General features: G+C 39.9%; 2 pseudogenes; one reads left to right on the top strand and one right to left on the bottom strand.

Annotated features, from left to right (window-relative positions):
- Positions 1-1910: 1910 nt before the first annotated feature.
- LOC106010847 (nucleophosmin pseudogene) lies at positions 1911-2832 on the bottom strand (annotated as a pseudogene).
- An 18192-nt stretch (positions 2833-21024) lies between these two features.
- Positions 21025-21855, top strand: LOC101712687 (endophilin-A3 pseudogene; annotated as a pseudogene).
- The last annotated feature ends 5873 nt before the right edge of the window (positions 21856-27728 follow it).

Below are 27728 nucleotides of genomic sequence, written 5' to 3'. Positions count from 1 at the left end.
GCTCATCACAGTGCTACCCATATAGTGTGCCCTCCATCAGTGTAAGTGTAATGGGAAGTGAAAGATAGACAAGGAGAGGAGAAAGCTAAGGTGTGGAGCTGGTGTTGTCACAGTAGATGTGATGGAAAGGGAAAAAAAGAGACAATTATTGGACTGGGGCAAAAGTTTAGTTTCACTAATGTTGGTATATATGTTTAGATGGATAAGATGGTATCACTTGGGCAAGGGCCTTCACTACCAGTAAAAAGCTAGCACTCTTTATTTGCAAGCAACTGAAATGAACTGTAATTTTAACTACACACACACACACACTCCTGCATAATACACACACACAAATGGCATAATGTGTGCACCACCACCACCACTACTACTACTACTACTGCACATTACATGCACTAATAGGATACAGGATAGCTTTTAGAACTTAAGAGAATGTATGAGAGCCCAGAGGGAAGGAACTGAAGAATCTACTCTTGATCATTCTGATTTTAGGATGAGCCAGAACCCAATAATTTTCAATTTTCAAGATTCAAATTCCATGGAAGTCTGATGAGCTTACAGAACTGTCCTTTGACCAGAAGAAGGTGGGACAGCATCCAATTGGAAAGGAGTTTTCTTCCACAGGAGAATGGTAGTGTTACTACAACTGGGAATGTGGCTTCTATGCAAGTAGAAATATAAGATGTGCATCATACCACTGAAAGTGGAATTTAGGATGAACAAGTTTTCTAGAAGGGTTCTGGATGGACTAGAGGTAGATTTAGAAGCTAATTTGGAGTCACTTCTGCAGGATTGGTGATCATGGGAAAAGGGAAGTATCAACTGACAAAAGTAAGACTAGCAAAGGAGCTAGAGGAAAACTAGAAGGGCTATCGAAGAAAGCATGTTAGAGCAGTATCAAATACTCAAGTTAAGAAAAGTACTATCAAAGGGAAAACTTTTTATTCTTCTTGAAACACCAGTCCCTCCCTTCCTTTTTTTTTGGTGCTAGAGATTGAACCCGGGACCTTGCATATACTAGACAAAAGCACTACCTCTGAATTACATCAACAGTGTTCTATTCTTAACACTGAGGTAAATAATATTCCTAATATGTGCCACCTAACACACTGCCCCCTCCCACTTAAAAATGATTCTCCATTGTTCTGCAGACCAGAATCTATAACCCCTAATACGATATGGCAATCTTTCATGCTCTGGTTCCTTCTTCCTTCTCAAGTGAAATCTCATGTTATGCTATTTCGTGTTCTAGCTACGTCGTACCTCACCTCTGTGACTTTGTACTCTGTGACTGCTATCTCCCCCCCCCAACTATATTAATATTCTACTTGTCCTACAAGACTCAGCTGAAACACTTCCCCTTCAGGAAACCTTTTCTGATCACCAGAGTCTAGGGTAGTGCCACTCTTATTATGCACTTAGTATGTTCCCTTAACACTCATTCTCTTGCATCGTACCTCAGTGTCTACTGTGCCTGGCACATAGTAGGTGCTCAAAAATATGCCAAGTGTGTGAGTAAATAAGTGAACCACTGAATGAGTGAGCTTTGGTAGCCATGGAAAGCGGTTGTCTAAGTGTGGTTGCTATAAAACCCCAGCATGTTAAAGAGAAATAAAAGAATAGCAGTGATGGAAAATGAGAGTTACTTTTTCTTTACTTTATTAAAATACTGAGTTTATGTCACATGTATATTTTTGTCTCCCCACCACCTCCATATCTGACCACCACTACTCCTACGTCCTATCATAACATTCCATGCACACTTAAAACAGAGCAAAGGGTGGAGTTTCATCTTTAAAAACTAAACAGGTATTCTGGACAACACATTTTTGGGAGTGGAACCTGGACAACATTTATCAAACACGGTAGGGAAAATTCTCACTTTGCATTATAAAAAGGACAGCCAGATATCAACTGTTACAGAAATGAAATAAGACAGAAAATTTTAACAAACTGTTTAAATTGTTTTCTAAAAGAGACTTCCTCCACTGCCAGAGATCTTGAATAGCCTCCTGGTCAGTCATTCGGAAGTAATTCTTCACATAATTGATGAACTTGGTTTCCACTTTGGGAAGAGAACCACCTTTTTCTATACTTGCTTGCATTTTTGCTTTAATATCTTCTACAGAACTAGGTCCTTTGGGTGTTTGAGGAGTCTTTTCTTGTTTTTTGAAGTATTCTTGACCTTTTGATCTTGGTGTTCATGGTTTTGAGTCTTTTCCATTCTGGTTTGATTTTTGTGCATTTTTGGTTGGAGTATCTCATCAATTTCTTCACTGGAGCTTTCTCTTTATTCAGTTTCCTCATCATCAAAATCATCATCATCACTTTCTTCATCAGCAGCTAGTTTTACTTTTTTCTGTGGAACCTTGCTACCACTTCCAGGGGCAGATCCCTTTCCAGATATACTTAAGAGTTTTACATCCTCTTCCTCCTCCGCGTCTGATTCTGCATTTTCCTCCACAGCCACTAAGTGCTGTCCACTAATATGCACAGGCTCCGAAGCATACTTCAACCTTAAGACAAAAGGTGGTGTAATTTGAAAACCCCCAAGGCAAACCGTTGGCTGTACAGACATTTTCAAAGTTGCTAGTGTTACTTTAATTGGACTGCCTTTGTAATTCATTGCCTCTGCTTCCCCCATATGCAATTCATCCTTTGTACCAGCCCCTAAACAGACCGTTCTTGATGACAACTGTGCTCATTTTCATCATTATCCACTTTAAAGTGATAATCTTTGTTGGCATTTAGTTCACAACTGAAAAGATAGTTCTGGGGCCTCAGGGGGCTCATGTCCATATCCACTGAATCTTCCATGGAGTGGCGGCACGCACGTAGGTGGGAGAGAACACGGACAGAAATAAATAGCTACTCACCCTAGAGAATAGACACGCAAGATGGAATCACACCAGGGGATGATGAGGGTTACTTTGTATCTGTGAAGTTTATCAAAAGTTATTTAATCTAGGGTAAAACATGGTAAATCTGTAGGCTTCTTGACACCTTTCACCAGTCACTGTATTTTTAAAGCACTACCTGGCCATGACTCCCCATTCTCACGACAAGTGATTATGACTGGTGTGCTGGTCTCCAGGGTCAGTGACCTTTGGTTTACCACTGTGTTGGCTTCCAAACCATGCCATGAAAACAACTTCCAGTGAGGGATAGATACCTGACTTGATTAATACCCATTGTGTATATATGTTGAATTACCACAATGCACCCATAAAAATATACACATTAAAAGAAAATCACTTCCAATGGCCAGTAGATTTCAGTGCTTTTGTATGTGATAAACTATGAACTGCTCTTCTTTGCTCATACTCATAATTAGAGGATTTTTCTTGAAAAAATGCAGCTCATGCATCTAGTTTTAAATACATAGAATCATATTTTAAGTTTCTCTCTAAATCTGGTTCCACGACCAGATTATTTCCGAGAATTCCACAACTTTCTCAAAAGGCCTGTAAAACACAAACAAGGTTATCTATTCACATTAGGCTATTAAATGTGCTTTATCTATTCCAGTCTGTTGCTGTGGAAATAGATACAACACAGGAGCCTTGGCAGTATGACAAGCAATTAAGATACCAAGATGTTTAGCCATGTATGAGTATTTTCTCGCAGTGAGACCTCAAAGCTTAGCTCGCCATTGACATTGTTAGTCATTGAATCAATTACACAAGATGTGGCTGGCAGGTGTAATTATATATTTCTATGGTGATTATGTATATCCTGCCATAGAGACCAGCAAGCCTGTTACTTTGCACTCATTGAAGCAGTCACTTGTCTAGTAAAGTATTTGGAGTTGGAGACCCTCTTTGGAATAAAGGAAATACAAGATAAAGCAAAACTCCGCTGCCAATTCTAGCCATTCTAGATAATGTAGTTGGGTTGAGGAATATGGTCATTGTCATTGGAATAATGCCCAGCTGTCGGGTGATTATGCCCTCACATGCTCTAGAAACTACCTGTGGTTTTATGAGACTGGACCTAAGACAACAATAGTAAACGTACCAGATGTTGAACTGAAATCAAACCTAGGTTGGTAATCTTCTTAGAAATGGAGAACATGCTTTTAAAAAAATCAGATTAGTTTTGGTGTGTAGATACAATTTGTTTCTGCTTTCTTTTCACCAATTCAAATGATTTAGATTCTATGAAGGGAAGAACCTAAACAGCATTAGTTGCTTTCCACATGCAGTGTCTTTGTTAGAATAGCTTAAACTTACTTTGAGAGATTATTATTTTTATATTCCCATTTTTCCCCAAGTGAGATTTTTTGAAAAGGTGGAATTGAACAAAATCAGCCCCAAAGTATCTCATAGAGAAAAAGGGAGGTGATTTAAGAAATGTAATTGTCTTTTTAATCTCCCTCCTGCTTCATCAAGGCATCCCTCAAAGGCAGGATATTTTTGTCATTAATGAAATCTTAATTAGCATATGTCTAGATCATTGTTCGGTGTTGATCTGGGTCAAAGGCACCTATGATGCATTTGCATTACCAGAGGGTTAAGTTAAGTTGTGTAAATTAGATCTGTGCTCCACGTGTGAGTATATTGGGAAATACCCAGCAGCGATCAGCAAATGCATAGACGGTACCCATGTTGTCACGTCTGTTTTCAACCTCATTTTACAGATGTAACTGTCCTCAGGAATCCTCAGATGTGAAAGAAATGCAAAAACTTCTAAGTAAAACAAACTCAGCCACACCTCACCTATTTTGGGAAACATACAAAACACCCTTAATTAACAATTATATTTTAAAAGGAACCTACTTATATCATTTGTCTAACACTGCCATGGGTACTGAAGGAGAGCACTGCTTAGGACATGGCCCTTCAGGGAACTGAGTTTACTTATGAAAAGGAGACATCTGTAAAACTGCTAACTGCCCTGCTTGCTAAGCAGAGGGGGACAAATTGGAAATGCTGTTGGTCTTTATAGAAGGAAGAGGTCAATGTAGTTAGAACAGTGAGGAAAGGCCAGTTAGAGGAAATGGAGCAGGAGCCAGAAGTCTGTGGATATTGATCGGAAAAGGAAAGGTGAAGGCATTTCCTTTGAGAGGAACAGCATGAACAGCATAAGCATATTGAGCTCTGGGAATGGTGTTGAAATCTTTTTGGGTGCAACAGAGGGTTTGTGTTTGTGAGTGTTGTGAGATGAGATTGGAGAAAGACAGTGAGTGGAGCTTGCGCTATCAGGCACTAGAGGCTGCACTTTATTGTGTAGGCAGTTGTGAGCAACCGAGTGTTTAAGAAGAGTGACACACATACAAAAAAAGAAGAGTGACACAAACAAAATAAATTTTTTTAGGTATGTTGCTCGGGTGGCTGTACAGCATTTCTTCTCCAATTGTTGTCCCTCGACTAGCAATGTCAGCAGCACCTGGGAACTTGTTAGAAATGCTGATTCTTGGGGCTGGGGATGTGGCTCCGTCATAGAGCACTTGCCTTGCCTGACATGCACAAGGCCCTGGATTTCATCTCTATCGAGAGAGAGAGAGAGAGAGAGAGAGAGAGAGAGAGAGAGAGAGAGAGAGAGGCTAATTCTTGGGCCCTATTCCAGGCCTATTGAATTCAAAACTCTGAGAGTGAGGCCTAAAAGTCTGCAGTTTAACAAATCCTTTAAGAGTTTCTAATCAACTTTTAAATCTAAGAAATACTATACAGTTGTTCCTAGGTCCCCTTATGGAGGCTTGGTTATAGGACACTCCCCAATCTCCAGCGGATACCAAAATCCATGGATGCTCAAGACCCTTACCTAAAATGCCATAGTATTGGCATATAACCTACTCATAACTTCCAGTATACTTTAAACCATCACTAGGTTAACTTATACTAATACAGTGTAAATGCTATGGAAATAGTTGTCATACTGTATTCTTTAGGGAATAATGACAAGAAAACATGTACATGTTCAGTAAAGATGCAGTTTCTTTTTTGAATATTTTTGGCGTGCATTTGGCTGAATCAATAGATGCTGAACCAGTGGATGTGGAGCACTGACTATAGTGTGTGTATTACAGGAATCCAGGTAGGAGGCTCTTGGGTAATTCAGTCACTGGACTGAGGACTGAGAGTAGAATCTTTATTTCACCATTTAAATAAATAAACCACTGTCTGGAGAGTATAATCTACTGATTTTTCTTATCCCTACAGTAATTAGCTAATTGATGAACTTATGCAATGATGGATACATTTGTATTTTAATACCCACATTGCTAAAACCATGTGAGGAGGTAGGGTGGCCCACATAGAGAATGGTTTGATAACTGGAATTTTTAAGAGCTTTTGAATCTCACTGCCTGCTCACCAGGTAGCTATTATCTTCCTCCTACATTTTCTCTGTGAGCTGCATCACTGGAATATTCTCCAGGTTTTTTGATAGAAGCTGGACATGACTCATCAGGATAACACTACTAGAGATTCTTGTCTCTCTGACAACCTGCTGTTAATTTCTCCAATGCCATTTTTATGGTCACCATGTGTTTTGGATTTCCTTCAGTTTAGAGTCATGTTTATTGCATTTGGGATTCTGAGGAGGGGTTCCCTGCACCTATGACATATAGGGCTGGAGAAAGGAACTTTGGAAACTGGAGATTTAGCGTTGAAAAATGAAAGCAGTTAATTTTAAGTTGCTGACTTTTAAAAAGGATTTCAACTAGTTATTTTGTCAAAGGAAAGGCAAAACTAGTGTTCAGGCACTTAAAAAGTAGTACATTGCACTTTGGAGTCAAAAGTCTGGAGTTTGCATCTCTACTTTGCCACTTACTGAGCCATGTGACCTTAAGCAATTTACTTAATCTTTCTGAACTTTAGTTTCCTCATTTGTGAAGTAAGGGGGTAGTAGTGTTTCAGAGGGAGATTATAAACTTTGCAAAGTATAAAGTGGTGTATAAAGGTTATTTGCTGTAGCTTTAGTGATACTTGATTTTATAGCAGACCTACTAGAATAGCAGAGCCAACCCTGGTCTGCCCATGGCTTGATATATGTGCCCTCAGTTATGGATAGTTCCAGTTAGTAGCATTTTCTCTGATCCTGAGAGTAGTGTCTCTTGATGGTTGAATGTGACAGTAGTTTGACTATGTAATGTGGGAGTAGTTTGACTTTAAAATGAAATTTTTCTGGATATCTTTGAGTTCATTGTTTTCCCTAACTTGGCTACAACTCTGACATTCAGAGATGTTTAGACAACAGGCATATAGAAATTTTACTAAACCAAAGTGGGGTGTGTAACTCAGTGGTAGAATGGTAGAATATTAGCATGTGCAAGGTCTTGGGTTCAGTGCCACATGCACACACGAATGAATTTCATCTACAAGTACGAATTAATCACAGGATGTTCCAATTACACTTTTTGCAAACAGATTCCATTTAGGAGGTATAAAATAGTGAAAAGAGTAGCAGTGAATTTAGAATAAAGTAGGTCAGGCATGGTGTGTGCGTGTGTATGTGAATTATTGGGGATTGAATCCACGGGTACTCTACCATGGAACTATGTCCCTGCCTTTTTTATTTTTTATTTTGAGACAAGGTCTCATTAAATTGTCCAGACTGGCCTTAAACTTGCAATCCCCCTTCCTTAGCCTCCCAAGTAGCTGAGATTACAGGCCTATGTCACCATACCTGGCAAGTCAAGGTTTGATTCCTGTATTGATCTACTCTGAACTCATGTTTTTCATCCATAAAAATGGATTTTATATTAGAGCCTGCCGCATAGACTTTGTGAGAATTAAATTAAAAATATCGGGGAAATGGAATCAACCTAAATGTCCATCACCAGATGAATTTTTTTTTCTTAAATTCCTTTATTGGTACATTTTAGGTATGCAATATGTTTACATTTATCATTGGGTGTTTGTACCTGTACATGATGTATCTTGGTTCTTATTTTTTTCCCCATTACCTGGGCACCCTTCACCCCCTCCACCTTTCCCTATTTACATAGACTTCATTTCCATTTTTTTCTTTTCTCATAACCAGATGAATTTTTTTAAAATGTGGTACATAATACATGATGAAATTCTATGCAGCCATAAAAAAGATGAAATCCTGTTAATTGTGAGAGCATGGAGAACCTGGAGGACATTACATCAAGTGAAATAAGCCAGGCAAAGAAAGACAAACACCTGAAGATCTTACTCACATGTAGAATCTAAAAAATATATTTGCAGAAGTAGAAAGTAGAATAGAGATTACTGGAGACTCTGGAGAGTAAGGGAGAGTGGCAATAGAAAGAGGTTGGTGAATGGGTGCCACGTTGTAGTTACATAGGGAGAGTATGTTCTGGTATTTTATGTGGAAGTAGGGTGAAAATAGTAACAATGCATGCCTATCTCAAAATAGCTAGAGGAGGGGCTTTTGAGTGTGCACACCAGAAGGAAATGATAAAAGTTTAAGGTGATAGCTATGCTAATAAACCTGACCTGATCATTACCCAATGTAAACATGAACAGAAACATCACTTTGTAACTCGTGCACAACTACTACCTGTCAGTCAAAAGATAAATGAATAGGGGCAGGGGATTTAGCTCAGTGGTTTCACCACCTTCTGTGCAAGTGCAAGGACCTGAGTTCGATCCCCAGTACGAAAAAAAAAAAAGATAAATGAATAAATGTTAAGAAATATATGCAAGGGTCCTGCAATGTTTGCAATGCTAGTTCTTTTTATTTTCAAAGACACATTCCCCAAGCAGGGTATTGGCATAGGTTCTCAGGACCTTTTCATATGTGCTTTACGGTGTTTAAAGAATTTTATAGGACAAAGTTCAGAGACTTAGTATAATGAATAATATATTTTTTCCTTAAATTCTTTTATTGGTACATTTTAGGTATACAATACATTTACATTTATCGAGTACTTGGACCTGTACATGATGTATTTGGTTCTTATTTTTTCCCCATTCCTTGTCCTCCCTTTACCCCTCAACCTTCCCTATTTACAAAGACTTTGTTTCCATTTTTTCCTTTTCTCATGATTTTTCCTTTCCCTTCTTTCCTTTCCCCTTCCCCTCCCACTTCCCCTACCCCTTTGGACTTTTTCTTCCTATTTCAATAAGGATTAAAATGATTAAAATGAATAATTGATAAGATGAATAATATTGTTAAAACCAAATTCTTGAGAATCTGAGGGCTTGATCCTTGCTCCCTATTTTTGAGTACTGTCTTTGCCATACATGAGGGCTACTAATTTCATGCAATACTTTCGACTGGAATTTGAAGTTCTCTACCTATAGTGTGAATTGGATCTCTCACTAATCCTCTGAATGGTGCTCCTGTCAATATGCTTCATTCATTGTTCCCCAAATATGCTAAGTAGTTCCTACTTCTGGATCTTCAGTTAGGCCATACCCACTATGAAATATCTTTCTTTGTCCTTTGTACTCATATGCAATCTCTACCATAACGACTGCTTCAGGATTACCTCCTTCATAAGGCCTTGCCTGACCCCTCATCCATCCTCCCAAGTCCTCTCAAGCTTTATCATCACCTACACTTTTTGGTTGGATGAATGGTCAATGCTTACACCGATCCATAACGAATCCAAGTTTGAGGGTAAGGAAGACCTCTTACACATTTTATCCATAAGAAGGTATAACTATGATTTCTTCAACTGGAGTAAGTGTCCTCAGAACAGAGGGAGCACGTAGGCATACAGGAAAGGTTTAAGAGTGTAATTTACAGAACTAATGTGCGCATCTGGATGTTTAGATAAAAATGTATCTTTTAAAACAATAGCACACATTCCCAAATTGGGCCTCCAACATTATCTTCTGGGTGCGGTTGAGAGTCATCTTTTAGAATAAATGCATGATTGTATTTTGCTGTGTTTGGGAATTTGTGTATTCCCTAAAGGCCCATGAATTAGAGGATTGGTCCCCAGCTTGACATTATGGGAATAGGTGGAACTTTTAAGAGGTGGCACCTAGTGGGAGGTCTTCCATTCATTGAGAGGATGACCTTGAAGAAGATATTGGGATCCTGGATGGTTCCTTTTTTCTTTCACTTACTGGAAATGAGGCAAGCAGTTCTGTTCTGCCATGTACTCTAACCACGATGTGCTACCACAGGCCAGAAGAAATGAGGCTAAACAATCATCTACTGAACTCTCTAAAACTGTGAGCTCAAACAAACCTTTTTGCTTTATAATTTTATTATCTCAGGTATTTGTTATAGTGTTAGGATGCTGACTGAAACATCTTCAAAGCATTCATATCTTATTGTACATGGAGAAGAAAGGAACATACATTTTCTGAACACCTACCTGCTGGGCAACAAATACGTTTCCATGTAGCTTCACAAAGTCCATCACCAAAACCCTTACCACACGCTACTTTGGATTAGTTATTTGTGTTCTCATAGTGTTCTTTATATTTTTGCTCCTTCCAGCATTTGGCACAGTGCCTGGCATGTAGTAGGTGCTACATAAATGTTGAACAAATGAATTCATGCATAAATGAATGAAATCAGTCAAGGCTGAAAATGTAGCCTTTAATGTCTTCCAGTTTTTCCTCAAGAAACAGACAGAATAAACCCCCATTTACCATTTTAAAGATAAAATTTCCCTCTCCCTACCAAGGTCCTGAGTCACACGGAAGATGCCGAATCACCCCGCTATAGACAGGCAGGTCTGCCCATGCCCTACCGAGGTCCTGAGTCACACAGAACATGCCGAATCAGCCCACTGCAGACAGGCAGGTCTGCCCACGCCCTACCAAAGTCCCCAGTCTTGCGGAATATGCCCAATCAGCTCACTGCAAACAGGAAGGTCTGTGCACACCCTACCGAGGTCCTGAGTCATGTGGAAGACACCAAATCACTCTGCTGCAGACAAGCAGCCACCTGGTTCCACACTACAAAGACACAGAGGACAACAGACCACCAGACCAAGGTACTGAGTCCAGCTGTTCCCGGCCCAGAGGGAGGGGCTTCTGAGCCACCATCCCACTGCTCCTGGTCCAGAGGAAGGGGCTTCGTGGCCACCATCCCTCCGGCTGCTCCCAGCCCACAGGAAAGGGCTTCTGGGTCACCATCCCTACCGCTGCTCCCGGCCCCTGTCCCACCTCTCCCAGCTGAGAGGAGATAATCCGTGCAGGCACTAACAGCCCCCCGCCCCAGTTGAAATGAGAAAACACATAAATAAGTCTCAAAACCAGACTTCCAGATGATCTACAGCAACCCCAAAGGGAAAGGAGATGGAACACTCTGATACTCAACCACCTGGACCCACTGGACTGGCAACAAAAGGGGATCTGGAAAAAATGAAATCAGAAATAATTTCTCAGAAAACAGGAGAAATTGTGCCCCTAGTGCAAGACATGATTAATAAATCTAGAGAGGAGCTCAGGAACATGATGGAATCCTAACATAAGAAACAAATGAAATCCATAAAAGAGATGCAAATAGATTTCCAGGACATGAAAAACTCCACTGAAAGTCTACACAGCAGAATGAGCCAATGTGAGGACAGAATTTCAGATATAGAAAATAAGATTGCAATTAGTGACCAGGAAAAGAAAAATTGCTTCAAAATTATAAGGGAACATGAGATATCAACCAGACAGTTGCTAGATGATGCAAAGAAGAATAACATAAGACTGATTGGGCTCAATGAAGAAACAGGAGAGAGTGCAGATGACATAAAAAACCTCTTCACAGAAATAATGGCAGAAAACTTCCCAAGCAGGGGAAAAGAGCTTGACATAGAGATAAGTGAGGCATATAGGACTCCAAATAGCCTTGATCAAAAATATCTACACAGAGGCATATAATTGTTAAGATTCCAGAAACACAACAGAAGAACAAAGTTCTCCAAGCAGTCAGAGAAAAGAAACAAATCACATGCAAAGGAAAGCCCATCAGAATCACAGCAGACTTCTCAACACAAACCCTCAAGGCAAGAAGAGTTTGGAGTGACATATTCCAAGCCCTAAAAGAAAACAGCCTCCAACCCAGATTGATGTACTCTGCAAAACTATCTTTCAAAATTGATGGAGAAATCAGATACTTTCATAACAAAGAGCACCTTAGGAACTTTGTGAATACCAAACCAGCACTCCAAAGAATTTTACACAATATCCTAGGAACAGACATTGAGGATCACAACCCCGGGAAGCAAAGCAGAATGAACCCATCTGGCATGACAAGAAATTAAATGTAAAGGGGGAGAACCCAACAAAAAGAATAAGTCATGGCAATGACAAGTCAATAGGTTTTAGTTATAACCATCAATGTTAATGGTCTCAATTCACCAATCAAAAGAAATAGACTGGCAGAATGGGTCAAGAAGCAAAATCCATCAATATGCTGCATACAAGAAACACACTTAATTCAAAAGGAAACTCATAGGCTGAAAGTTAAAGGGTGGAAAACAATACTCCATGTGATGGGAACCTGAAAAAAAGCAGGAGTAGCTATCCTCTTGGCAGATCAAGTAGATTTCAGACCAACACTGATTAAGAGAGACAAAGAAGGACACTACATCCTTGTAAAGGGAAGAATCCAAGAGAAAGAGAGGACAATCATAAATATCTATGCACCAAACAGTAGTGCACCCAACTATATAAAACAAATACTAATGGACATGAAAAGTCATATATGCACTAATAAAACTGTAGTGGGGGACCTCAACACCCCACTGTCACAAATAGATAGATCAACAAGACTAAAAATAAGTAATGAAATGCTAGAACTCAGTTGAACTCTTGAACAAATGAACTTAACAGATGTTTACAGAGTCTTCCACCCCACAAAATCAGAATACACACTCTTCTCAGCTGCACATGGGTCATTCTCCAAAATAGACCACATACTCACACACAGAACATGTTTAAGTAAGTGCAAAGGAATTGAAGTTATCCCCTATATATTATCAGACCATAGTGCAATGAAATTGGAGATCCATAGCAAAAGAAACTCAAAAAATTTCATAAACACATGGAAATTGAACAACACACTTCTGAATAACCCATGGGTCACGGAGGAAATTAAAGAAGAAATCAGATAGTTCCTTCAATTCAGTGACAATGACAATACAACATATCAGAATCTATGGGACACAATGAAAGCAGTCTTATGAGGGAAATTCATAGCAGTGAATATGCATATTAGGAAAACAGAACGAGCCCAATTAAACAACCTGATGCTGAACCTCAAGCTTCTAGAAACAGAAGAGCAGGACAACCCCAAAGCTCATACAAGGGAGGAAATTATAAAGATGAGAGGAAAAATCAATGCAATGGAGACTAAGAGAACAATACAAAAAAATCAATGAAGCCAAGAGTTGGTTCTTCAAAAGAATCAACAAAATTGACAAACCTTTAGCCAACCTTATCAGAAAAAGGAAAGAAAAGGCCCCAATCCATGCAATTAGGAATGAAAAGGGTGAAATGACAACAGACCCAGCAGAAATCCAGAGGATCATCAATACCTACTTCCAGAACCTATATGCCAATAAGATGGACAACACAGAGGAAATGGACAGATTCCTAGATACATGTGAATTACCAAAGTTGAATGAAGAAGACCTAAAAATTCTGAACAACCCAAAATCAACCAATGAAATTGAAAATGTAATTAAAAAATTATCAACTAAAAAGCCCGAGCCCTGATGGCTTCACTGCTGAATTCTACAAGACATTTAGAGAGGAACTGCTGCCACTACAGTTTAAACTCTTCAATGAAATTGAAAGGGAAGCAATACTCCCAAATTCATTCCTGGAAGCAAGCATTACCTTGATCCTCAAAGCAGAGAAAGATCCAACTGAAAAAGAGAACTATAGGCCAATCTCACTAATGAACATAGATGCAAAAATCCTTAATAAGATACTGGCAAACAGAATGCAGAAGATCATCAAGAAGATCATACACCCTGATCAAGTGGGATTCATCCCAGGGATGCAGGGATAGTTCAATATACGCAAATCAATCAATGTAATACACTATATCAATAGAGCCAAGGACAAAAACCATATGATTCTCTCCATAGACGCAGAAAAAGCATTTGACAAAATCCAACATGCATTCATGATAAAAACCCTACAAAAAATTGGAATAGATGGCCTCTACCTCAAACTGATAGAAGCCATCTATGAAAAACCAACAGCCAATATCATACTAAATGGTCAAAAACTGAAATCCTTCACACTAAAATCAGGAACAAGACAAGGATGTCCACTATCACCACTCTTGTTCAATATAGTTCTGGAAACATTAGCCACGGCAATTAGACAAGAGAAATAAATAAAAAGAATAAAGATAGAAAATGAAGAAGTCAAATTGTCATTATTTGCAGATGACATGATACTCTATATAGAAGACCCCAAGAACTCCACCAAAAGCCTTCTAGACTTAATAACCAAATTCAGTCAAGTAGCTGGTTACAAGGTCAACACACAAAAATCAATAGCTTACCTCTACATGAATGACAGACTCACTGAGAGAGAAATAGGGCAAATAATTCCTTTCACAATAGTAACCAAAAAACTGAAATACCTAGGTATCACCGTAATGAAGGAAATCAAAGACCTCTTCTCTGAAAACTATGGCACTCTGAAAAGAGAAATTGAAGATGATATCAGAAAATGGACAGACATCCCCTGCTCCTGGGTAGGAAGGATTAATATAGTGAAAATGGCCATACTTCCAAAACTGCTAGATAGATTTAATGCAATTCCAATTGAGATCCCAGCAGCATACTTCATAGACCTTGAGAAAACAATCCAAAAATTCATTTGGAACAAGAAGAGACCCAGAATAGCAAAAGCAATTCTAGGTAACAGAGACATGGCAGGTGTATCACAATCCCCAACCTGCAACTCTACTACAAAGCTACTGTGATAAAAACAGCACGGTACTGGCAAAGAAACAGACTTGAGGTCCAGTGGAACAGATTAGAAGATGCAGAAACAATGCCAGACACACTCAGTCATCTCATCTTTGATAAAGGAGCCAAACACCCTCACTGGAGGAAAGACAGTCTCTTTAATAAATGGTGCTGGAAAAACGGGGCTTCAACTTGCCAAAGATTAAAACAAGACCTGTATCTCTCACCATGCACTAAACTAAAATCAAAATGGATTAAAGATCTAAATATTAAAATAGAAACTCTGAACCACTTGGAACAGAGGCTAGGTAGAACCCTTGAAGACATCAGTGTAGGAAAAGATTTTCTGAACAAAACCTCAGTTGCCCGTGAACTAGCACAAACAATCAACAAATGGGATCTCTTCTTATTAAAAATCTTCTGCACAGCAAGAGAAACCACCAGCAGTGTGAAGAGACAACCCACAATGTGGGTAAAAATCTTCACCTGCTCTTCCTCAGACAAAGGTCTACTATCTCGAATCTATAAAGAACTTCAAAAGATCAGACCTCCCAAATTTAAAGACCCAATCCAAAAATGGGCATCTGAAATGAACAGACATTTCTCAGACAAAGAAGTAGAAATAGAAAATAAATACATGAGAAAATGTTCAACATCACTGGTCATTCGAGAGATGCAAATGAAAATAATGCTGAGATTCCATCTCAGTCCTGAAAGAATGGCTGCTATCATGAAATCAACCAATAACCAATGCTGGCGGGGCTGTGGGGAAAGAGGAACCCTGGTCCACTGCTGGTGGGAGTGTAGACTGGTGCAACCACTGTGGAAATCAGTATGGTGATACCTCAAAGAACTAGGACTGGAAGTCCCATTTGACCCTGCTATTCCACTGCTGGGGATCTTCCCCAAAGAATTAAAAGAATCATACCACAGTGATATATGTGCACCCATGTTCATAGCAGCACAGTTTTTAATAGCTAAAACTTGGAAACAGCCCAAATGTCCATCAACTGGAGACTGGATAAAGAAAATGTGGTTTTTTTATGAAATGTAGTACTACTCAGCCATAAAAAATGAGAAATTAGAGACATTTATAGCTAAGTGGATGCACATTGAGGCAATACTCTTAAGTGAAATAAATAGGACATACATGTGTAAATACCGAATAGTTTCTCTGGTGTGAGAAACTGAAAGTGTAAATAAGGACTAAATGTATAATAGGTAATGTGAAATAGGAAGAAAAGGGGTAAAGGGGAAGGAAGTGGGAGGGCTAGGGGAAAGGATAGAAGGGAATGGGATTAATATGAGAAAATGGAAAAATAGGAACAAAATCTTTGTAAATAGGGAGGACTGGAGGGGTTGAAGGGAGGGCTGGGCAAGGGTGAAAAATAAGAACCAAGAGAGACTATGTAAAGGTGCAAATTTCCAATGATGAATGTCATTATATTGTATACCTAAAATGTACCAATGGTTAGAATGAAAAATCGATAATGTAAATTAGGAAGAAAAGGTCCAAAGGGGTAGGGGTAGTGGGAGGGGCAGGGGAATGGAAAGAAGGGAAAGGAAAAATGATGAGAAATGGAAAAAATGGAAATAAAGTCTTTGTAAATAGGGAAGGATGGAAGGGGTGAAGGGAGGGCTAGGAATGGGGAAAAAATAAGAACCAAGCTGCATTATGTAAAGGTACAGTTCCCAATTAGAAATGTAATGTGTTGTATACCTCCAATGTACCAATAAAAGAATTTAATAAAAAAATATATATTTATACAAGTTAAAAAAAAAGATAAAATTTCCCATGTCTCTCAGCCAGTCATTGCACTGTCATTTTGTGCCTGGCTTTATGATGTTGTTAAAAAGGTTTTTCTTGGAAAACTTTCACCAAGAAACTACCTAATGGGGCCCAGCTGCAGCTCCATGTTTTATGAACACTTTGATAGAAACCACATTAAATAGCAACACTGGTTCACACATCAATTTTGCTATGTTAAATCCCAGCTTGGGCACGTGGGGAGTTCATGCGATATTGACTTTTCATCATCATCTTTGCAAAAACTATGATTTCTGGCTCGCTCACTAACAGACATAAAGTGGAATAATCTCCAAGTGCCTTAGGAAAACTCAACCTGGTCACACCATTTTTTTCTGTCTTTGGAGTTCAGTGAAGCATGTGGGGCCAAGGATTACCAAAGAAATATCCCAATGGTTCCCTAAGTTGTAGTAGTTGTTGGGCTGGCTCATCACATTGCAAACTTTGGTTGCTGTGTGGCCTTTCCAGCACAGCCCAAATTTTTTCTTTTGCTGATTTCCATTGCTTTGGTATTTCCCTTTGGTGCAATCTCTGTACTTCATTGGTTCCAGATGTCTCACCCTTTTCCCTCTATTGGCACCTAAGTGGGAGAAGGTACAAATGGCCCAGCAATCACGTAATAGATCCATGTGGAGAAAAAAAATGGTGTGCCTTTTGAGGTAGAGAAACTTAGATTAGAACTCTGATTCTGAGAAGGGCTAGCTGCAAGCTATAGGTTAATCACCAAAGTGGGAAAGACATCAGTTCCTTCATAGTGGATTGTTAATTTGGGTTGAACAGTGGATAAGAACACAGGTTTAGAGCCAAGAAGTTCAGGGCTTGTCTGTAAGCCTCATTTCCTATGAGAGTATTTGTGTGATATTCTATAAACTTTAAACTTCAGGATTTTCATCTGCAAAGTAGGGATAAATAGTCCCTCATAAGGCTGTGGCGAGGATTAAATAACATAATGCATGTCTGCCGATAGTAAGTACACAATAATGTCAGCTATTGTGATTATGTTATAAGAAAGACAAAAGAGGACAGGGTATGACTGACTGTGGCAAGAGTTACCCCAATTCAGTTGTTTTCAGTGTGGGGAAAATTTTGACTCCCAAAGAGACATTTTCCAGTGTTTGGAGACAGTTTTGATTTTCGTGACTTGGGTAGAGGCCAGGAATGTTGCTAAACAGCTTGCAATGTACAGAGAAGTCCCCTTGCCCCCAACAAAAAATTATTCACTACAAAATGCTAATGCTGTTGTTGAGATATTCTGTGCTAATTTGAGAACCACAATGTACTGGGCTTAGAAAGCCACTTCATCTAGTAGTTAGCCTAATATATTTTTTTCTTTTCCTTCCATTCTTGCTGATTTATGATGTACTATAAAATATCAAGTTTGTCTATGATCACAGACTCCAACAGGGCAAAGTTTCCCTTGAAGTGAAGTTGCCTAGTGTACCCTATTGCCTTTCTCTGTTATAGTCTGTTGTTACAAATATAAAGATGATCAGATTATTCTGGAATTTGTAGCCAAACTCTTTTCAACTTCATTCAGATAAACGTTGTCTCTATACTTCTAGAGGCCAACCAAATTGCCCAATAGCCTGTGGAACTATTTGCTTGTCTTGGAAGAGAGTAGAAAGACAAGAGAGAGCCTATAGCCCCCTAGAAATGGGTCTCACAGAAATGGAAGGATTTACTTTGTGGGGGTGATATTCCTCTGCAAATGAATCTGCCTTGTTAACTGAATACTCTATAATGGCTTTCAGCATTGATATTTCTAAAGGTTTCTAAACTGTCTTATAAAATAAAAAATACATATATGGATGTATGGAGGGCAGTTATAAGTGAGAGATTAGAGTCACAAGGATGCACTCCAGGAAGAAGGATGATAGCTCTTGAAATGCAGTGGTAAATTTAGCTCTGAGCTTGCTGGAAGCCAAGGTAATAACGAAAATATGGTTCCAGGGCTGGGGATGTACTTCAATGGAAAAATTCATGCCTACCATGTGTGAATCCCTGGTTTGATCCCCAGTGATCTAACAAAAGTTATATTGGATAAACAGTGAAAATGTTTGCCCCCATATTACATTCTGGGCAGATTATCACATGGAAAATGATATAAAGAACATTATATAGACCACTCCATTGTTCTCTGCAGAGAATGCATGTTTTAGATCAATTTTGAATAATAAGCTGGGTGTAGTGGCCCATGACTCTAATTCCAAATTTTAGGGAGGCTGCGGGAATAGGACTGCAAGGCCAGCCTGGGAAATTTAGCGAGGACATGCCTGAAATTTTTTTTTTTAAAAAAGAACAATTTAAGGTTTAATGAATGCATTTTCCTATATGGACCTACACTAAATCAGCCAAATAAGTGACTTTCTGGTTCTTTGATTGACATAAAATTAGGCCTTGGAGAATCTAAAGGGTTGAATGGGTGAGTGGCATATTCTTTAGACTGCCCCTTTAATATTTCTTATCTAACTCATGTGTTCCAATTTGTAAAGTAATATTTTAGTTAAAATTAGACTCTTCAATGAATAACTAAATTACAACTCAGGAAATAAAAAATCAGTCGCTGTGGATTGTGATTGTTACCAGTCAAAAGAGACTAGAATATGCTGGGATAACAAGTACTACCCAAGCCTTACTAATTAAATACAAAAAAATATGCTGAAGAATCCTGCTGTATATCCACCATGGTTCAGTAAGTCAGTCTGTTCCATATACTCAGTCAGTAGCATCTCATTACATCATCTCAACATTGTTTCAGGGTTTACCAGGCTAGGGCAAGGGAGCTCTGGAGGGTCTGACAATTAAATGGTTCTGTCCTTGAGTAACACATAACACTCCACTCATACTTTACTGGCTAAGTCAAGTGACAAGACCATGCTTACCTTCAAAGAGATTGGGGTTTGCGTTCTTTGGGTGTGCCTATTTCTTCTTCTAGTGAAGAACTATAGTCATCTTGTTTAGCAGTTTTCATGCCTACTTCACTTAACAGCCAGCCAGGTGGCAGGGTTGGCATTCTGTTTGTAAATGCAGCAGGGTTTGTGATGCTCTTAAACAGATGGGAAGGGCCATTCCAAATTAGTATCAGATTAGACTTCAGGGATATCTTAAGACAGGACAGTATTTCTTAATCACCTTTTTGGAAATCTACTCAAAACAGTTCAATTAGTCTCTGTGAAATACCATAGCTATTCCCACTAGATTAACAATGCCAATCTGCTGTCACTGCTTGGACTATCAGATCCCTCAGATCGCTTCCATGTCTGACAGTTTAAGAAAAAGTTTCCTTGAAGAGTCAAGCAGGCAGCTGAGGCCATTTCACTTTCTAAGAGCTTCTAGCTCCTAGTAGCAGAGTCAAAGTTGGAACTCATAAACTTTGCAGTTTCGTTCTTTTCAACCTTGTTTTTTACAGGTCTTTGACTTTAAGATGCAGGGACCAGTCTACTTCATCTGTAATGCAAGTTGGTGCTGTTGTTGCTGCTGTTGCAAACTTCTTGGAATGAAACAAGGTAAGATTGAATACCCACAGCAAGGTGACAGTTTAGGGCAAGCATTGGTCAGACAGCATGGCAGTCCTTCTACCCCTTCCCTACTGCCAACATACAGATTGCAAAAAATCCCGAACACCATTCAACACACTCAGAGGTGTGCCATATTACTTTTGGAAGCAAGCACAGTGCCAGACATTTTTAAGGGAATGACATTATAGCTGCTATTCTTTGTTGTTCAGTTTAATCAATTTTCATATTAGCATACCATGAGCCATGTTGTTTATTGATGCACAAAGTTGTTTACTCTTAGTGCATTAGTTATATACCACAGAAAGTGGACAGCTGCAGCTGGCTAACTTAGTGCTCTTGCTTAACATTTTCTAGTTGGTTCTAGTACAACTGTTCTTCCTCTTTCTGTAATTGGGAATGTCTGAGAATGCTTCTTTTAGAGGGAACTTGATAGAGAAAGGAACCAGGACCTTAAGAAGTGAGATCCACTGGGAACACAAGAACTATTAGACTTGCCAGGAAAACACACATATGGTGGGGGAGGTAGAGACTTGGAGTGGTTAGGAGCAAAGGGACTTGTAGGAAAAAAAATTGCAGCTCTGTGTGTGGGTACATGAGGTGATAGCAGCCGGGCCAGGGCTGTGGGATGCAGATCCCAGACCAAGGGCCCAGCCCATTCCTCAGGGTAGCCGCAGTGTCAGTGGCCAGGCTATAGAAGCAGTTCCACAAAGCCAGCCAGCTGTTTAGTGTAAAAATAAATGGTGCTGAAGGAAAGAAGCTAGATGACGAATTTCTGGACATAGAAAGGAAAATAGATGTTACCAATAAGATTGCAGAAATTCTTTCAAAAGCCACTGAATACCTTCAGCCGAATCCAGTATAATCCAGTATATGGAGCTAAACTAGGAATGCTGAGCACTGTGTCAAAGGTCAGAGGGCAAGTAAGACCACCGGCTATTCCCAGATGGAGGGGCTGTTGCGGCACTGCGTGATGAAGTATGATGAGGATCTTGGTGAGGACTTCACCTACAGCAATACCTTGATCGAGTTTGGCGACTCCATGAAACTAATGGCCAAGGTGAAAGACTCTCGATATAAACGCAAAGCAAACTTTTATCGATCCACTTCACTTACTCCTAGATAAAGATTTAAGAGATTGAGCACCACCTGAAAAAGAGTAGGGCTGCCTCCTGGATTATGATTATAAAAAGAAGTGAGTAGGTAAGATTCCAGACCAAGTCAGACAAGCGGTAGGAAACTTTGAAGAGTCAAAGGATTTGGGTGAAAGAAGCATGTTTAATTTTTTAGAAGACTATGTAGAGCAAGTCAACCAGTTGGCAGTGTTTGTCGAGGCCACACTAGACTATCACAAACAATCCACAGAGAACCTGCAGGGGCTGCAGATGCGGATAGAGGCAGCATTCAATGTTCCCAGGCAACAGTACAAGCCCAGGCTAGTGAAGAGGGGTTCTAGTGAGCTCAATGGGGTTTCCACAACCTCTAAGGCAAAGACAACAGGTTCTAACATTCCCATGGGCCAGCCCTGTTCTCGTGATCTCTAGGACTTTGAGCTAGAAAACCAAGGAGAATTAGGATTTAAAGAATGGGACATCATTACATTAACCAAAGAAATAGGTGAAAACTGGTATGAAGGAATTATATGTGGGCAATCTGGATGCTCCCCTATTAATTACATGGAAGTGATTGTGCCTTTACCTCTGTAAACATGTAACTCAAACTTTCATGACTGAAGTGAATTCACACCGATGTCGCTGTGTGGTGTTCTGTAACCTCTGTGCTCTCTGACCAGCTTGATGACTTTTGTATGTGTGTTCTCTTTCTAACTGATTTTATATCCACTTAATTTGTATAAATAATTTTCTTTTACATGGATAGCTTTTTTCCTTACTTATTGTTCTCATGAGTCATTGGTTAAATGTATTTGCTTCTGGTTGCTAAAAAATCAATCATACCGGTTGCCAATGTGTCAGTGAATTGCCTATATATTGTTCGGCTGCAATGGACTGCAACATTAGAAACTAAGAAATGCGAAATATTTTCTTTCTTGACACTACTGATGGCATCTGGTCTTTTCTCTCTTTCTCATGTTTTAAGCTTACCTGTGAATAGCCCAATAAACATGACACAGTGTGTTGGCATTAAAAAAAAGATGTAAGTGGAAAATATCTCATGGGGATGTGAAAAGGAACTTTCAGTAAAGGCTTACTGTAATAACATCCATTCTGTAAACCTAATTTGCTGAAGTAACTGCCCCTGCCCTACCACCTTTTACCTCCCCCACCTTATTTTTTTTTATAACTGCTACCAAATGGCTTCAGTTTTTAATTCTTTACTTTCCGTTTTATGGCCTAAAGCTCCATGCAAAAGTGTGAGTGCCCTCTCCAGATGTGTACCTCATTTGGAAAGAAGGGCAGCCGATTTTCATCATCTGGGCCTTTAAGAACTCTCTAGGTAGCCCTAAAATACATAAAAGTACAAATGGTGGGACAGGAAATTTAGCAATGTCTCTTGCTAAACAGTCAGAGTTTGGATTTTAGTCAATTTGGTTTTCCTTTACTATTGGTTAGAACTACCAACCTTGCAGGCAGGCTAGACTATGGGGGGCGGGGGTTGGTGACTGGTGGCACATGCGCACAGCACAAGTCTGTTCTTGTTCCATGAAGCTTTTTGTTCTGAAATTGCTTTCAGGGCAGATAGTCCCAGTAATCTTGGGTGCTTCATTCCGATTTTGGCCATATGGCTCTGCTGAGGGAATTCCTCAGGCTCTTCCAACTGATATTTTCCCACCACGTGGCCACAAATTGACTACTCGCTTTGCCTAGAGCTTTTAATTGGTTTAAATAATAAACTTCCCAAGTCTTTGTTGGCACACAGAACTGAGCGCACAATTGCAAATGAGTTGGGCAACCTGCTTTGATTCGGTGATTAGTCATTGCTCCTAATTGTTTTTACAATTTCCACCTGAGCGATCAGGAAATGAAGCGCTGCCTCACACTTGCAGCGAGTTGCAAAGAGCCTTAACTATGGCATTTCCTTGTTGACTGTTTCCTTGCTTGAGAGGAGGCTGGGCTAAGATGTTGTGACTTGGGAGGTGGGCGCTACACTGCTGAAATCGAGCGTTGGCATTTTAAGCTGATTCCTGCCCGACTCTGGGAAGTGTTGGAGACAGATTAAGCCATGTAGTATAAAAAGGGACGGACAGACCCCCAGTAGACCTCTAAGGCCCTGGTCACATCACAGCATAAACACGGAAAACACAGACATGGCTTTGGGAGACAGAGCTTTCCTCCTGTCTCAAAAGAGGACTTTTTTGTTTAAGGCGTTTTTGTTTAGTTTTGCTTTGCTTTGCTCTCGTTTATTTTCCTACATCATTGGTGCAGATGGCAGATTAGCAATGCCTTTGGTTTTTTTGTTCGAGTCTGTTGTCTTTTCCTTTGGTGGTCAGGTCTCTGAACTTCTTAAACGGAATTATCAGCAACTGTAATAGAGCCCTTTCTTTTTGAAGAGAAGTTTGTTTTTCATCTCAAACGTTTTATGAAAATTCCCATATGGACACTGTTTCCTGTGTTGAGAATACAGTCCCACCCACCGATCACCAATACCTACTCTGTGTTCCCTTGCTGAATTTTATAAAAATTCAATTCAGGGAGCTGCTACTCAATATATTTCTAATCAGCCCTCCACCTCACATCCTAAACTGACATCATAATACCTTCTTCCTTTCATGCCTACTGTGTTGGTCAGCTTTGTGTCAGTATGACAAAACATATAAAATGAACAATATAAAGGAGGGAAGGTTTGTTTTGGCTCATGGTTTCAGAGATTTTAGCCCATGTTGACTGTTCCATTGCTGTGGGGCCTGGGTAAGGCAGAACATCATGGTGGGAAGCATGTTGCAGAACAAAGCTAGAAAGCTGTTCATCTCATGGTGACCAGAAAGAGGAGAGAGAGAGAGAGAGAGAGACCAAGCCCTCAAGGTCATGCCCCCATGACCCACTCCCTTTAATTAGACTCCACCTCCTAAATTACCTCCCAGTAATGGCATCAGATTATGAATCTCTCAATGGATTTATCCATTGATGAAGTGAAAGCTCTCATAATTCTGTCACATTCCAAAAGCCCCACCTCTGAACATTAATGCCCTGGGAACCAAACCTTCAATACATGGGCTTTTGGGGAACATTTCATATCCAAGCCACACCACCTACTGTACCTGGGACAAATATTGAGCATAACTGTATTTGAGTTATTTATCAGTATGTTTCTCCCTTACTATTAAAGTGTGTGTCCCCAAGGCAGGAGCCAGAACACACTGAACACAGGTTATTGAGGCCCTGCGGTCCACAGGAGATTTCAGAGACCATAGAATTTGGAGTCAGTCCAACTTAAGATGCTTGAATCCCATCTCTGCAAACTAATTAACTGAGTGAACTTGGGCAATTTAAATAACCTCTTTGAACCTCAATTTCTTTTGGACTTCAACATCAGTTTTTTAACCTGCAATGTAAGAACCATAAGACCTACCTTATTAGATTGTTGGGAGAGTTCAACCAAACATTGTGCATCAAGCATACTTCATTGTGCCTGTCACAGAGCAAGTGCTCTGGAAGTGGCTAATCTTGCAGGAAACCATCCTCACTCCCTTCTCAGGGAGGGAATTGCTCCTGTCTGATTCATACCCTTTCTGCCCTCCCCTCCTTTGCCTCTCAAAAACACCAAGATGGCATGAGTGATCTCTCTCGCTTCCACCTTATCAACCATCTGGTTTGGGAGAAGTCTTTTGCAGCCTCTCCTGTCCCTGTTTTGCTGTTTTATGCTTAAGAGTGTGATTAGATACAATCACCTATGACATAAACCTATGTTGAACCTACACGTCCTCTTTTATCACAACAAGTCCAAAGTGTTTTGTAGATGTAATGAGCTATGGCAGGGAGAGATAAAGCTTAAAAGAAGGTTTCTTTCTCAAGTATGTTCACAGTGACACTGCAGACTCTAGCTGCCTCCTGGAGATTCACACTGCATATTAACATCCTTTGAGGGATCCCACCATAAGAAAACATGTGTTAAACTTTAATGCTACAATTTCCAAATTGGTTTCAAGATATGCCTATTAACTCCAAGACTTTGTGTTTCCCTAGAGCATGCTTTGGTAAATGCTAGGTTATGGGACTAATATTTCTCTTTGCTGATAGAGCCTTAGGATGCCAAGGGGGAGAACAACTTATGTAAGGTCTTATAAAGAGTGCAATGTGGTCAACCTGGCTCTGTCCTCTCATATCACATCTTAATGACAAGGACAAACATCCCGGTCATGTCAAGGTTAGATGACCCAAAGTTATCATGGATTCTACTTTCCTATGCTTGCTTTCCCTGGAATTCTTGACTTCTTTCCTGACTTCCTGGGTAGGGCTTCACTTCTCAGGTGTGGTGCTGGTCTTAGCTTTTGTACTCAATTCAGATGGCCACTCAGCACTTAAACTAGTTCTGTCCCTGGCCATTAAAGTTAAGGAACCCTTACAGTCTGTTCAGCCTCATACCTCTAGAAAGGGAACCAGATGTGTCATCAGGTCATCCCACAAGTATTACAGTAAGAGCAAATACCCAGCACCTACTTTGTGTCAGGATGTCTGGCTCCAGAGTCTACACCCTTAATCCCTTCATGAGTCTGCCTCTTCTAACACAGTAGTAGTAGATATAGGGTTCTCACATGGAAGTTGAGGTCACCAGACGAGATTGATAGAACAGATGATTAGCACATGGAACTTATGTGGTCAAGGGTAACACCACATGGAATAAGAGCTCTGGGAATGCGTGTAGAGAAAAAAAGTAAGCTCCATAAAAAGACTGAGCAGAATCAAGGAGAAGCCGCTATTTAAAGCTGCCAATGGTTTCTTACTTTTGAGAATTCATTGCTGAGAAAATACTGCTCTTTTCTTTGGGGAAAACCATTTCAATAGACCTTTGATTCTACAAAGCTTGAGGTCAGATTCTATCCTAGAAGTAAGAGGGCATAAATGTGAAGGACTCAAGCGCCTCACAGAAGGGAGCACATGGTGGCCTTCCCGAGGCTCAGAGGTGCATCCCTGCAGAGATTGTGATGGTTTCCACTGAAGGTAAGTATGGCTTTCCTTCTCCCTTTGTGCCTTGAAGGAGAAGGCTGGGGGTGACCCCTGGCCACTGTGATCAAGATTAAAGACATGGGAGCCAATCTAACCTTTCGACATGGCCTTGTAGGCCGGGTATTTACCTCAGTGTTTCCACTGCCTGCCTCACAAGCCCAAGGTCCCAAGTTCGATCCCTGGTACCATAAACAAAAAACAAAAAATAAAAAACAAAAAACAAAAAAACCAACATGGCCTTGTGGACAGACCTGGCTGATGGAGCCTAAGCAATATGGAAATGTATAACCGATGTTGAAATATTTTCTATATTGCAGTTCCCCTCTGTCATCACCATGCCTTCAGTAAAATCTTGCTAAACTCTATAGCTTGGTTTTAACTCTGTTGTCATTTGCTGTGACATAGTTTGGATGAAATTAAAGCAGCCTGGGAAAAGTTGGGTACATGGAGGCAAGAGGTGACTGTCAGAGAAACTTGGAACAGCAGTTTAAATCTAGTGGCGACAGATGTGCACCAGAATGAATTTATAAATTTCAAGCAGCCCTTAGTGACTCATAGGAATTCTTGGCAAAGGGAACTTGATCTAAATAATAGCTTTTCTCTGGAAATTACATGATACAACGTTCAGGTAAGTCTGTGTTGGGCTGAAGTAACAATCCCAAAATGTCAATGACTTGAAACACAATTTGATTTCTTGCTTGCACTATAGGCTACATGCCTATTGTGGGTTGGCCAGCTTTTCTCCATTTAGTCCTTGCTTGGGGTGCCAGGATGTGGGAAGATGCGTCATTATGCTTCTCTCATTTCCCAGGCAATGGAAAAGTTCTTAAAACCTCTGGTCACATTGTACTGGTGAATGCAAGTCACAGTGCCATATCTAATTTCCAAAGGGGTGGGGAATCACAGTCTTTCCCTGTGATGGGAAAGTTTGGAATATTTACTGAACAACACTTAATGACTGCCACAGAGGGGATTGGGAGATCAGATCCCTATTTGTGTGTTTGAAGACTGGGGAACTTGGAGATGTGTAGGTTGTAGCTTAGGATGGTGAACTGAGCTCTGTCATACACTCATTATTCAGTGCTTGAGTCCAACACATATTTCCTGAGCACTTTCTCTATGCCAGGTACTGTTTTAAGAACTGGGGATACAGTCAAGAAATGGGCAAGTGAAATGAACAGACACTTCATAGAGAATGAAGTGTAAATGGTGAACAATATATGAAAAAATGGCCATTAGAGAGATGAAAATTAAAACTGATAAAATTTCATCTTAATCTGGAAAGAATGGCAATCATCAAGAAATCTAAAAATAACAAATGCCGATGTGGCTGTGGTGAAAAAGGAACTCTCTTACACTGTATGGGAATGTAAACTAGTACAACCATAATGGAAATCAGTATGGAAATTTTTCAAGGAACTAAAATTAGAAATTCCATATGACCCAGCTACCCCTCT

Source organism: Heterocephalus glaber, unplaced genomic scaffold (assembly GCF_053883595.1).
Source record: "Heterocephalus glaber isolate CG9 unplaced genomic scaffold, H.glaber_assembly_v1.0 deba00001764, whole genome shotgun sequence".
Lineage (NCBI taxonomy): Eukaryota > Metazoa > Chordata > Mammalia > Rodentia > Bathyergidae > Heterocephalus > Heterocephalus glaber.
The sequence above is the reverse complement of the archived record's forward strand: the minus strand, read 5'-3'. Positions and strand labels throughout refer to the sequence as shown.